This window comes from Bombus huntii, chromosome 2 (assembly GCF_024542735.1).
Source record: "Bombus huntii isolate Logan2020A chromosome 2, iyBomHunt1.1, whole genome shotgun sequence".
Lineage (NCBI taxonomy): Eukaryota > Metazoa > Arthropoda > Insecta > Hymenoptera > Apidae > Bombus > Bombus huntii.
Window position 1 is genome coordinate 15,349,713 of NC_066239.1, and position 10,785 is coordinate 15,360,497.

A 10,785-nucleotide genomic window follows, 5' to 3' on the forward strand; every position below is an offset into this window, starting at 1 on the left:
TCGGGTGCTTTACGCGGTCGACCAACCGGTCCCGTTTCCGTAAATTATAACCATTAGCGGCACTTGCGTTTCGCGGCCGCGCGTCCCGGTAATTTTCGTGAAATTAAACGCACCGAATCAATTACTCGTTCGCGCTACGCCGGGCAATCGAGGACGGACGATGACCAGACGCGCGCGATGGGAAATGGCGCGCCGCTGTCACCGTGGCGTGCATCTGCGTTTGTCAAGAGTCAAGAGTATCAAGTCGAACGGGCATGGTCACGAAACACCGCCATAAAAGTGTAATTTGCCCGGCGATTTCGGCACGACACAATGTGCTCTTGGTGGTTGAACGATACGTAAGAGGATAATTGGACGCAAAAGGTGAACTCGAGCGCTCCGGAAACCGGTTCCTCGTGATTTCCGTTTAGCTATGACTTATCGATGCCCTTTTCCCGTGTCTTCTCCATTCAATTCCACGATCCTTTACTCTTGGTTCCCTCTTCCTTCAACACTTTTTCTCAACCGAATTTTGAAACCGATGACAAATTTCTTTATCAATCTACCTTAGATAAACTTTCAAATAATTCATAGTGTTAATTTAACGCTCGATTACGATGAAAATACAACGAAAAGTGGTAATTTCGTAGAAAGAAACCTTCTAAGGATGAGAATATTTGCGACGACGCAACAGTGTATCGAAAATAGCGTCGCCATGGGTCCAATAATTCAGGGTAAGTTTAGTCAGTGGGGGTGCTTGTGACAGAAAATTCGTCCCGGGGTGCGGTGTTCGTCCTTAGAAGGCGTTTTGTTCCTTGACCCGCGTCCCAGCTCATCCGTCACGCTTGTCGGCTTTCGCGACACGCGTATCCACGCCGCACGATACCGACCCGCTGTGTCCCGGGACAAATTTATAAATTTGACAAGGAAACGTACGAAACGAGAATAGAAAGAGCTACGGATCGTTCGAGGACATCTCCGACTATGGCATCTCGGATGAATAAATCGAAACCGGATCCTTGATTCGTAGATCGACAGATCTTTTGGCTGTCATTCTACGAATAGATTCTTAAGGACAATACGTGCAATTATTCATATTCGAAATGGTGTAAAAAGTTCTTGGAATTGAATGTTTGAAGGATAAGAACCACGTATTTCCATATCTTGTACCATGACAGCAGATACATATTTTGAAGATAATGCTCGAAGAAACAGCGATCCAACGAGGCAATCGTTGAATCAATTTTCTACTTCTTTCTATAGCGAAAAATGTGATCAAACACAATGCGACAGGTTTAATAAAGGTTCGGCATACGAACGAAGTCGAAATGATAAAATAAGAAGGAAGTGAGTTCGGTCAGCTGTCGCCTATTGCGAATCGATAAGCAAGTAGAAATAGAAGAAACAAAACGAGTCGTTTCTTCGATAGATCTTTCGAACTTCGATAGTTGCGATCGATTGCCTTCCGGCTTGGGTGCACGTCAAAAATCATCCGACAAACTTGCGCCAATGACTATGTTGTTCTTGCCCTTGCGATAATTTGTATCGTTTATAGCGTTGCACCGTGACAAGAGGATAATTGCGGAATATTTGATTTTAATCGACACAGGTGCGCGCAAAAGGAACAAATACGTTTACTTAAGAGCAATAAAGTCGTTTGGTCGCTTGATCCGTCTAAATGGCAACGAGCACAACCTCTTGATTTTTGTATGTAATATGTTCGTTTCTATTAAAGACGTGAACTCATTTTCAAAATTGCTTTCGAGTTTCATAAGATGTAATTTTCGTTCGATGTTTTTTATATCTGCTAAGAAAACACCAAAGAAACTGATCGCACGTATATGAAATTTGTATATGTGTATCTTTATAGGTTTCCTTACACATATACACATATCGCACGCATATACTCAACACGTGTGTGTTATTAGGTTGTCCGAGAAGTTTCTTTCGTTTCATGAGATGATAATAGATGAACAACAATTTCTCTTTTATATTGAATTACGTATGATCCGTTTCGTTCTATTTCTATTATTACGTTCGTGTATAAATTAATATAAAAGAAAAAACATTGTGCATTTTCTATTATTTCCTTACAAATCGAAAGAAACATTTCGGACAACCTAATAAATAAAAATCACATTATATTGATATTATCCTGCTGACAAGCATGTGCGCAGCTCAAACTACATTATATTCGTATCGACATGGAGGAATCGCATCAAACGAATACCACGATTCGTCCGATCATTCCCGAATAAAAATTCTGCTGACACTTTCGAACGATCGCTACGAGATAGCCACGTGTACGAAGACGCGTCATTTGTTCCCTTCGAGCGACGACCGATAAGACGGACGCGTAATCCGCGAGAAGCATGGCGATCATTCGATTTGACCTGGATTTATGCGATCGCGATCGTGCCTTCTTTCGTGGCAAACTTCCACGCGTCTCAGTCACCGGCTTCGTTCGTTTCAGGTGCATCAGCTGACCTTGCAACGCGCCAATCAACGTTCCTGGTCGCTTCACTGGCCACGCTTGATGTATCGCCGCGTATGCCTTGGTGTCTCGCGATACGCTTCCGTGGAACCAGCTTCCCATCATTGATTGCGCGAATTTTTTCTCACCTTTATATACGGTGTCTTGTAAGTTTCTATATGGTCGATGAGATTGATACGTCGAGGTCGATAGTGTACGATAAATGTTGCGATATTCGAAGAAACAAATGTTACAAACGACTTTTTACAGCGTCTCTCGTAATCTTTTTATTTGTTTCGTCAAATTCTATCTTGGTCAGACCGAGAAAACACCTGACGTTACATCCGCGTGTGCGTATTGGAAATCTCGACAGAATTAAAGGTAAAAAGAAGGCTATCTGCAATTCGTTCGTTTGATCACGATTTCACCTTCTTCGCACGCACTCGCAAAATCCGTGAAACGGATACTCCAGATATCTCTCCGTGGCGAGACGAACGTCCGCAGATCGCGAACCGTGACTTTCTCGCGCGTTATTCGAAGCGGAGCCGAGACGCGTGCAGCTGGCCGATCGCCTTTCACGCGCGTCTCGGCCGGAGACGGACGTTTTCCATTTTGCATCGCCCGCAGGACGCTCACCTTCCTTCGCAACTTCGCTGCGTCGTCCGCGTGATGGCCTTCCGCCTTCTCTCTGCATAATCTCTCTGACAGTGAGAGTAAACCCGCAGCAATGGATCGTACTTTGTTCCAGAGATATCGAGAAATTTTCAATCGAACTTCAAATTCCGACATGTGGATTTTAGATTTTTAAACGTACGACGAATAACGAGAATTTAAAGAGGGCTAAAGTATACGAAACGTTGGGAAAAAATATTCTGTATTTGATTTTTAGCACAAGGTGTACAGGATGACTCTAGATTACCGCCGAAGCACGCGTGGTCTATAATTTTGAGACCGAAAATAACAGAATAAAACCTGATTCGCGTAAAGAAAGATCATTTATTTCGACATATCCCAGCATCGAACGAAAGTTCAACAATTTCCCTGGCTCTTCAATCTTTTCTCAATTATCGTTTCAGCGAATCTCTTTCAACTCGTCGTTACTTCGGTGAACGTGCTTTCTGTCATTTTGTAGATTGGTTTAACCTTGGAGATCTGGAAGGGATATGTCAAACGGATATCGTATATGAGGAACCGCTCGCACGGTTTTACGTCGGAGGACGTTTCGTGGAAGAACGTTGGAAATTGGACATTAGGTGGGGTTAAGCGACTTCTTATTCATGAGTGTCCTCCGGCTGGTTTGAAGCTCAAGTTTCGAATTCTCTTATTACATACGTCGTTAACTTGTTTTTATGCTGCTTTGCCACCTGCGACAGAAAACGAACTACTCGTGGAAGACAAATTTTGTTAACGACTATTTCAGATATTCGTAGAAAGTCTGCGATTCTGGCGAGTACTTCGCCAACGTTTCTTTTCTATAAAATACTTCTGACAATCTGCATTATACTTAGACCCGTTCACCGACTGTTTACTTTCAACGAAAAGCCTAAGAAATCCCCGCTGAACAAGGAAACCCAAAGAAATTACCAAAGCATTTGCCAACAAAATTATCGGAGGACGACTCGTAATCCATCGTTTCCGACGCGAGTCAGAACGTAGATACGTACGAGAAAGTGACGACACACGCACCTCGATCGAAACGCGATCCTTGCGGCGTGGATGGCCGCGATCCTCTTCGCGTGATATCTTTCACTCCCATTGCCGTTCCTCCCACGTGGCGGTGAATTTTGCGGTGTAAAATGTCCAGGAGGCGGGCGAAGGAAACCGAGCGGCGGAGCCATTAGACTCGCAGCCAGAAAATTCCACTCGCCGCGGCCTACGCGGAAACGATCCTCGCGCGGCCGATGATTTATAGACGGTGGCTCGTTATCGTGAAAGCAGAGGAGCCGTGGCGGCATCGGTTGCAGCAGCGGCAGCAACAGCAGCCGCGGATCGCGCTCGAGACGTTCGGCATTCCGAGCTAGATTACTTTGTACTTTGTGCTTTCGCAACCTCTTCCTCGGCCGACTCGGCGGCGTTCACCTGCTCTCCGTGGCAGCGGAGGCCGAATCAATTCCTGCCATCGAGGACAGTTTTAATTTTCCTACATTGTCTTAGAGTCCGCATTGCGCCGCTGCTGCTTCATCGATCATTGTCGTTCGGCTTTTCTATTCTCCGTTCTTTTTTTGCATTCCACCTTTTTCTTTTTTTTTTTCAAACGAGCTGGTTTGTAGCATGATTTATTCTCGAGCTTGGCACTCGTTCGCTCCCACGAAGTTCCAAAGAGATTATACGGGGTGTATCGTGACGTGTTAGGGCGATTTCAGTAGTGGACGACCAGAAGTCGTATAGTAACGACGCGAAGTTTCTCACGAAACAAGAAGATTTTTAACGTTCGGAAAAGACTTGGCGTAGAATTGAATTTTCTACGATAGAGAAACACGATTGGATGGAAGATTCAAGCTGTCGTTATCGCGCGTCTAATTCTACGGTGATTCCTATTATTTCATTTAACGACCAATCGCCGTCATAAACACAGGACGAACAGCTACCGATAAATCACCGACGCTATCAAACTGAAAAATTGCAAGCTATTCGAATAAAATTGATTTCCAATCCATGTCCAATTACCCGCATCAGACCTTTCAACGCATTAGACAAACTACCCACTCCATTACATCCAATTACATTGGTTTAAACGCGGCGTGTTCGGCCATTCCCTGAGCCACGGCGAGCCGTTTTCGCGTGGTCATAAATCGATCACGATAAAGAGAGCGTCGTTCTCGTTGGTGGTCCAAAATCGCCCGAAACGAGACCGGCGCCCTGCAAGAAGAAAGTTTCCGCCGTTATTACAGTGTTCATCGCGCTATCGCGCGATTATCTCGCGACGAAAGGTCGGATGTATCTCGATTGATCGGCCGCCACGTGATTTCGATCTCGAAACGCCGTTCCATGGGATCCTGACTTACGGTTAAACCATGCGAAATTCGCTCATGGATCGTGAGAATTTACGATGGTATGCAAAACGTGACAATTGAATATTATTAAAAGTATCGGTGTTACCAAAGTATATATATTGCTGAGAAAAATTACCGTGTTTTGTAGAGCAAATTGCTCGACCCACGGACATTTTTTATGAATTACGAAACCGAAGGGATGGTATGACAGAAAAGGAAGCCAATCAGTGACAGTCAATTGGCTGCAGCACGTTATTTTGCCCGTGTCGTAGCCGATGTTATTTTTCTCATATTTCGCTTCGATAAAATAAAGTTAAGATTATTTCGACTTGCAGGTAATATCGTCAGATAAAAAGCGTATCATCCAAGCGTATCATCATAAAGGAGTTTTAGAGTCGCGTTTTAGTTAACGCGTTAATTTATAGACAATTAAAATCCGACAGTAGCTTTACTTTTCATACAAGTAAACGCGAAGAGAATTTATTACGAACGAATGTCTCGCTTTGATCGCGAAGATCGAGGGGGACGATCGTTCTCCAAAAATCGCCCGCGAAAGACTAGCTTTATCGATTGTACCAGGATACCTACTTAGCCGCCCAAGGACAATGGCCGTGCTACCTCCGCAGTGAAACGCTATACACGATTATTTCGAGCGATATATCGCCCCCGCGAGGCTGGCTGCTGGCAACACGGTAAAAGGACCTTTCGGGAGATCGAGATAGAGCTTATTGTCCCGGAACGACGCCGGGGCAGGTGTGTACGCTTAACAAATCGGCCGTCGTCTTGGCGAGACCAAGTACGACTTTCTTGCACCTCCTTTTCTCCTTGTCTCTTTCTCGGTTTACTTGGCGATTTTCCTCGATCTCGAGCGATAAATCACGGCTTGAACACATGGACACGGATGGTACGAACGTCGTTAGCGAGTGAATCGTCGTCTTACAAAAGTATGACGAGAAATTTCTGTAGTAAGATGGTTGATATTCTCGCGATCGATAATTTTTCCTGTAATTCTTGGAAGCGGCTTATATAATGGTCCTTAAGGGCGGGGGGAGGTTAATTCGTACAAAAATAAGGCATGTCTTTTGTGAATTATTTGTGACGACATAGTTAAAATCTCTTTATTAAAACCAATAGTACATTAAAGTATGACATTCGAAGAATATTGTATAAAATTTTCACGGAGAAATCTTAAAAAATACGCCAATGGCAGTAATTATTCGGACGTGTCTCGGAAAAAAGTAGAATTGCTCATAACTTGGTGCTGGATCATCTGAAATCAAAAAATCAAAGTTCATTCGTTAGGTAACAGTTTTCCCCGGGTAACGCTGGGAGGGTTTTTCGAAATTTCAATTTTTCTCTTTTTTGGAACACTTTGAAGGCATAAATTAGCCGATTCTGCGAAAATTTGCGGCTAATTTTCCCTTCAAAGTGTTCCAAAAAAGAGAAAAATTGAAATTTTGAAAAACCCTCCCAGCGTTACCTGGGGAAGACTGTTACCTAACGAATGAACTTTGATTTTTTTATTTCAGATGATCCAGCCTCAAGTTATCAGGGGCACCGCAATTCTACCTTTTTTTCCGAGACACGTCCGAATAATTGCTGCCATTGTCGTACTTTTTAATATTTCTCCGTGAAAATTTTATACAATATTCTTCGGATGCCATACTTTAACGTACTATTGGTTTTAATAAAGAAATTTTAACTGTGTCGTCACGAATAATTCACAAAAACATGCCTTATTTTGTACGAATTAACCTTACCCCCCCCCCTCCTTAAGCGATTGAAATATATTGCGAATTAGTTATTCTATCGCCAATTGTTCCCAGAAGCTAGTATATACTTACCATTATATTATAAGAATCTAGCAATGGAAGAGAAAATTACATGTTTTATTATAATTTCATTTCGTGTTCAATAATGAAACGTTAAGTTCAGACAAGATATACGTAGATCGTCAAAGACACAGCGCATATACCGTTCGATGAAATGGCAATTCTATAAGAATATAGAGGAAGCATTGTATGAAAATGAAATTATTTCCATTTCCGCTCTGAACTGTACGAGCAATCCGCCGATGTCGGCAAGAATGTTCATTCATTTCGATTGAGCCGCGCGATCAGTTCGCGATATTCACAGGGATACGATGAAGATTTCAGCAAACCGGCAAAAAGAAGTTCGCGAAGCGTAATCAAATACTCCGAATCGTGAATGCGCTCAGCTGACGAAGGTCAACGCAACCGATCAATTAAGAGCGTGGCTGTTAATTAGCGGGGGAACCGGTTAATTGATACCATTCCGTAGTAAATCGCGATCGAATTAATTCCTCGGTATTCGCGGGCTTAATTGGCCGACGACGAATTAATCCTGCTCCATCGCGACGGTTCGAACGGGACTCGGTTTTTCCAGATTTTAATTGGTTCCCGCGAAGGGGACGAGAGGGGACAGAGAGAAGGAAGAAGAAGATGCTCGCTCATACTGCCGTATCGTTCAGCAGATATGAAATTTCATATCGTATCGCGTTAATAATGTCTTCATGAATTTTCATCGTGATTATTTTTCTCTTAATGGATCCTTCGATCGAACGCGGCGTTAAGAAATTCTCGCGAACGAGAGTTACGTAGCAGGAATTCCTTAATATTCTAAGACATCGTGTAACTCGAAAGTCAGGGCTTAACGATCGAAATTTCTTAAAAATTCTGTGGAAAAGTTCGACGTTTTCTTATTATCGATTTGCTGATGTATTATAGCGCGTGTAATCGTAAATCACGTTTCAAACGTACCTTTTCATACCGCTATTCTATTTATGGTAATATTCGGTCGTTACGTTTAACGTACCTTAGTTCTACGTTTTAATGGAAAAGCACGTGAGATATCTTATTCATGGATACGAGAGGGTCAGTAACTGCGGTGTTACGTGTGTTTATTGAGTAAACATTTACACGCAGAGTACCTAATAGATACAGCGAGTCCAAAAACCATCGCGAGGCAAAAGATTGTTACGTAGACTGGTCTGTGACTCGGCTGTTATCAAATCATAAAATATTCTACAAAGTATACCACTATACTTGTGTATCTAACGGGCTCGCTTAGGTTCGTGACTTTCTAATCGTTTTGCACCTATCTACTCCTTTGCTCTATTCTTATCTATGTTGTCGTAGAACCTATCTACGTTCTACTAGACGCCTATCACCGTGCTAATCTGAGTTCTACTTTCAATGCTAATTGGAACTTTACATTGGGAGAAACGTGATGAATCTCTGTCAGGTCTGCTACGAATAAACGATGCGACATTGTTACAATTTCGTACACCCGAACACAGCGAGTAAAGAAATTTCGACAGAACTTTGTAAAACGTTCGATTCTTATACGCAGCTGGATCAACCACCGTACACCTTTACGCTTCTACATCATCGTACGAAACAAAATAACGGAGAGCTGAGGCTTTCTGATAGAAACATTCGGTTTTTAAACGGCTAAATCGACTGTTACATAGCCTCGTGCATTTATATTAGCACAAGAGACAAAAGAATGTTATAAATCTTTCATGAAACCGATGAAAGAATGTCGGATTACACGAGATTAAGCGATTCCCATTTCCGAGTGCTTGGTTTCTCGCGCGACCGCGCGTGTAACATCCGCGCGTTAGTATGCGTAACGAGGACGAGACAGGTACAGGAAAGCAAGATTCTTCCAGGGTTATAGACCCTCTGGATTACATCGTTCGTAGACTCCGATGACTACGTGGCCGCCAGTCGGAATCGCTGCTACAAAGCACGACCGCTTAAAATTACAATGTCCCCTCTCGTGTCGGCGATTATTTTTACGTTCACACGATTTCGCGGTGTCGTGCAACCGCGGATTTATTAGTACGAAGATGTTACGCCAGATACTACTAGATATTTTATGCGTCAGGGTGAAGGGGTTAATTTCGCAAAAAGGGCAAGCGATATTCTATCGCCAAACAAAATACCAGAGGATGTTTCAATGCGTTACAAGGAAAATGTACCGTTATAGTCCGACAACTTGGAATTTTACAATCTTCCACATTTTTCTAACGTTTCACCCATGTTCCATCCACTGTACGAGCCAATCGGAACGCTCGTTCGTCCAAAAGCTTCGTCCTTCCAGCTTCCGTCCTTCGAACCTATTCACACTGGTAACGGTCGACCGTTAGCGGACCTTGAACACCCGGGATCTACCAGAGCGACTCTCGCGTAATTTACCCGGCGAACGCCGCCGGCGTCGTTCTCGTTAGTTCACCGATCTTGAGAATTAAAGGGGAGAAAGGAGCACCGGGAGAGAAAGAGAAGAGAACGTGAAAGTAAGAGGATCACCAGCTCCGCTACCGTTCTACGATCCGACCAACACACAGCCAACCTACCTCACGCCAGACGGAGAACGATCGATCGATGAATCACGATCGAGGTCGCGAACAACTTCGAACGCGTCGTCGACTTTGCATACGCGGCTTGCATGTCGCCTCTCAATGGTAACTACGTGCTTATTTCTCCTCTGAATGATGCCCACGTCCATTTCGATCCGGTTCCATGTCGTTCGTTCATGTACATATCCTAAAATCGCGATCGGGTGTTCGTACGATTTAACGTAAAATCCAGAACGAAACTTGATGCAGCAGTTTGGCCACAAGTTTTAGGAACGAAAAGACTTCGAGCTTTTTTAAAGCTGTATGAAGAGATTTAACTAAAAAATCTCTGAATGGAAAGATAAAAGAGAAATTTTCAATAGTAGAATGCAACCAATGACATTCGTAATCGATGCTGATATAAAAAATAAGAGAAGAGATCATGGAAGCTGGAGGTTACGATCCAAAAATTCCAGGATAATTCAGTTTGCGAAGATAAAACCCGAACGCGTACTTCTTGCCCGGGGAGAGGCAAAAGAAGAAAAGTTTGTTTCGCTGGAACGTGGTATTCGCTCTGTACGTAGCGTCGGTATGATCATCCTCCTTTGAGGGTTATGCAAATTCTGCGGTCCCTTGTCGCCTCAACGGACGGCGATAAAAGCGCCGATCATCGCTCATTTTCTTCGTACGGGCGACATCGACGGATCGACCGGTTCGCGAAGATAGCCGTTGCCACGATGATCGCGTATCGAATGCCTCGATGGCGTTTCGTCGTCAATCGCTTGTTACCTTCATCGGCTAATGTGTCTCGTATCTGCGTCATTGACGCGGAAGAATTCCGAACGGACGTGAGATTTTGTTTTTAGTTTTCTTTGGTACTTCGTGAGACCTGAACATGCATCATTATGCGCGGTAGGCTTGTTTGCTTGACGGTGTGACAAGCATAAGCAAAGAAAAGAATTTTAATTGGGAGTTTC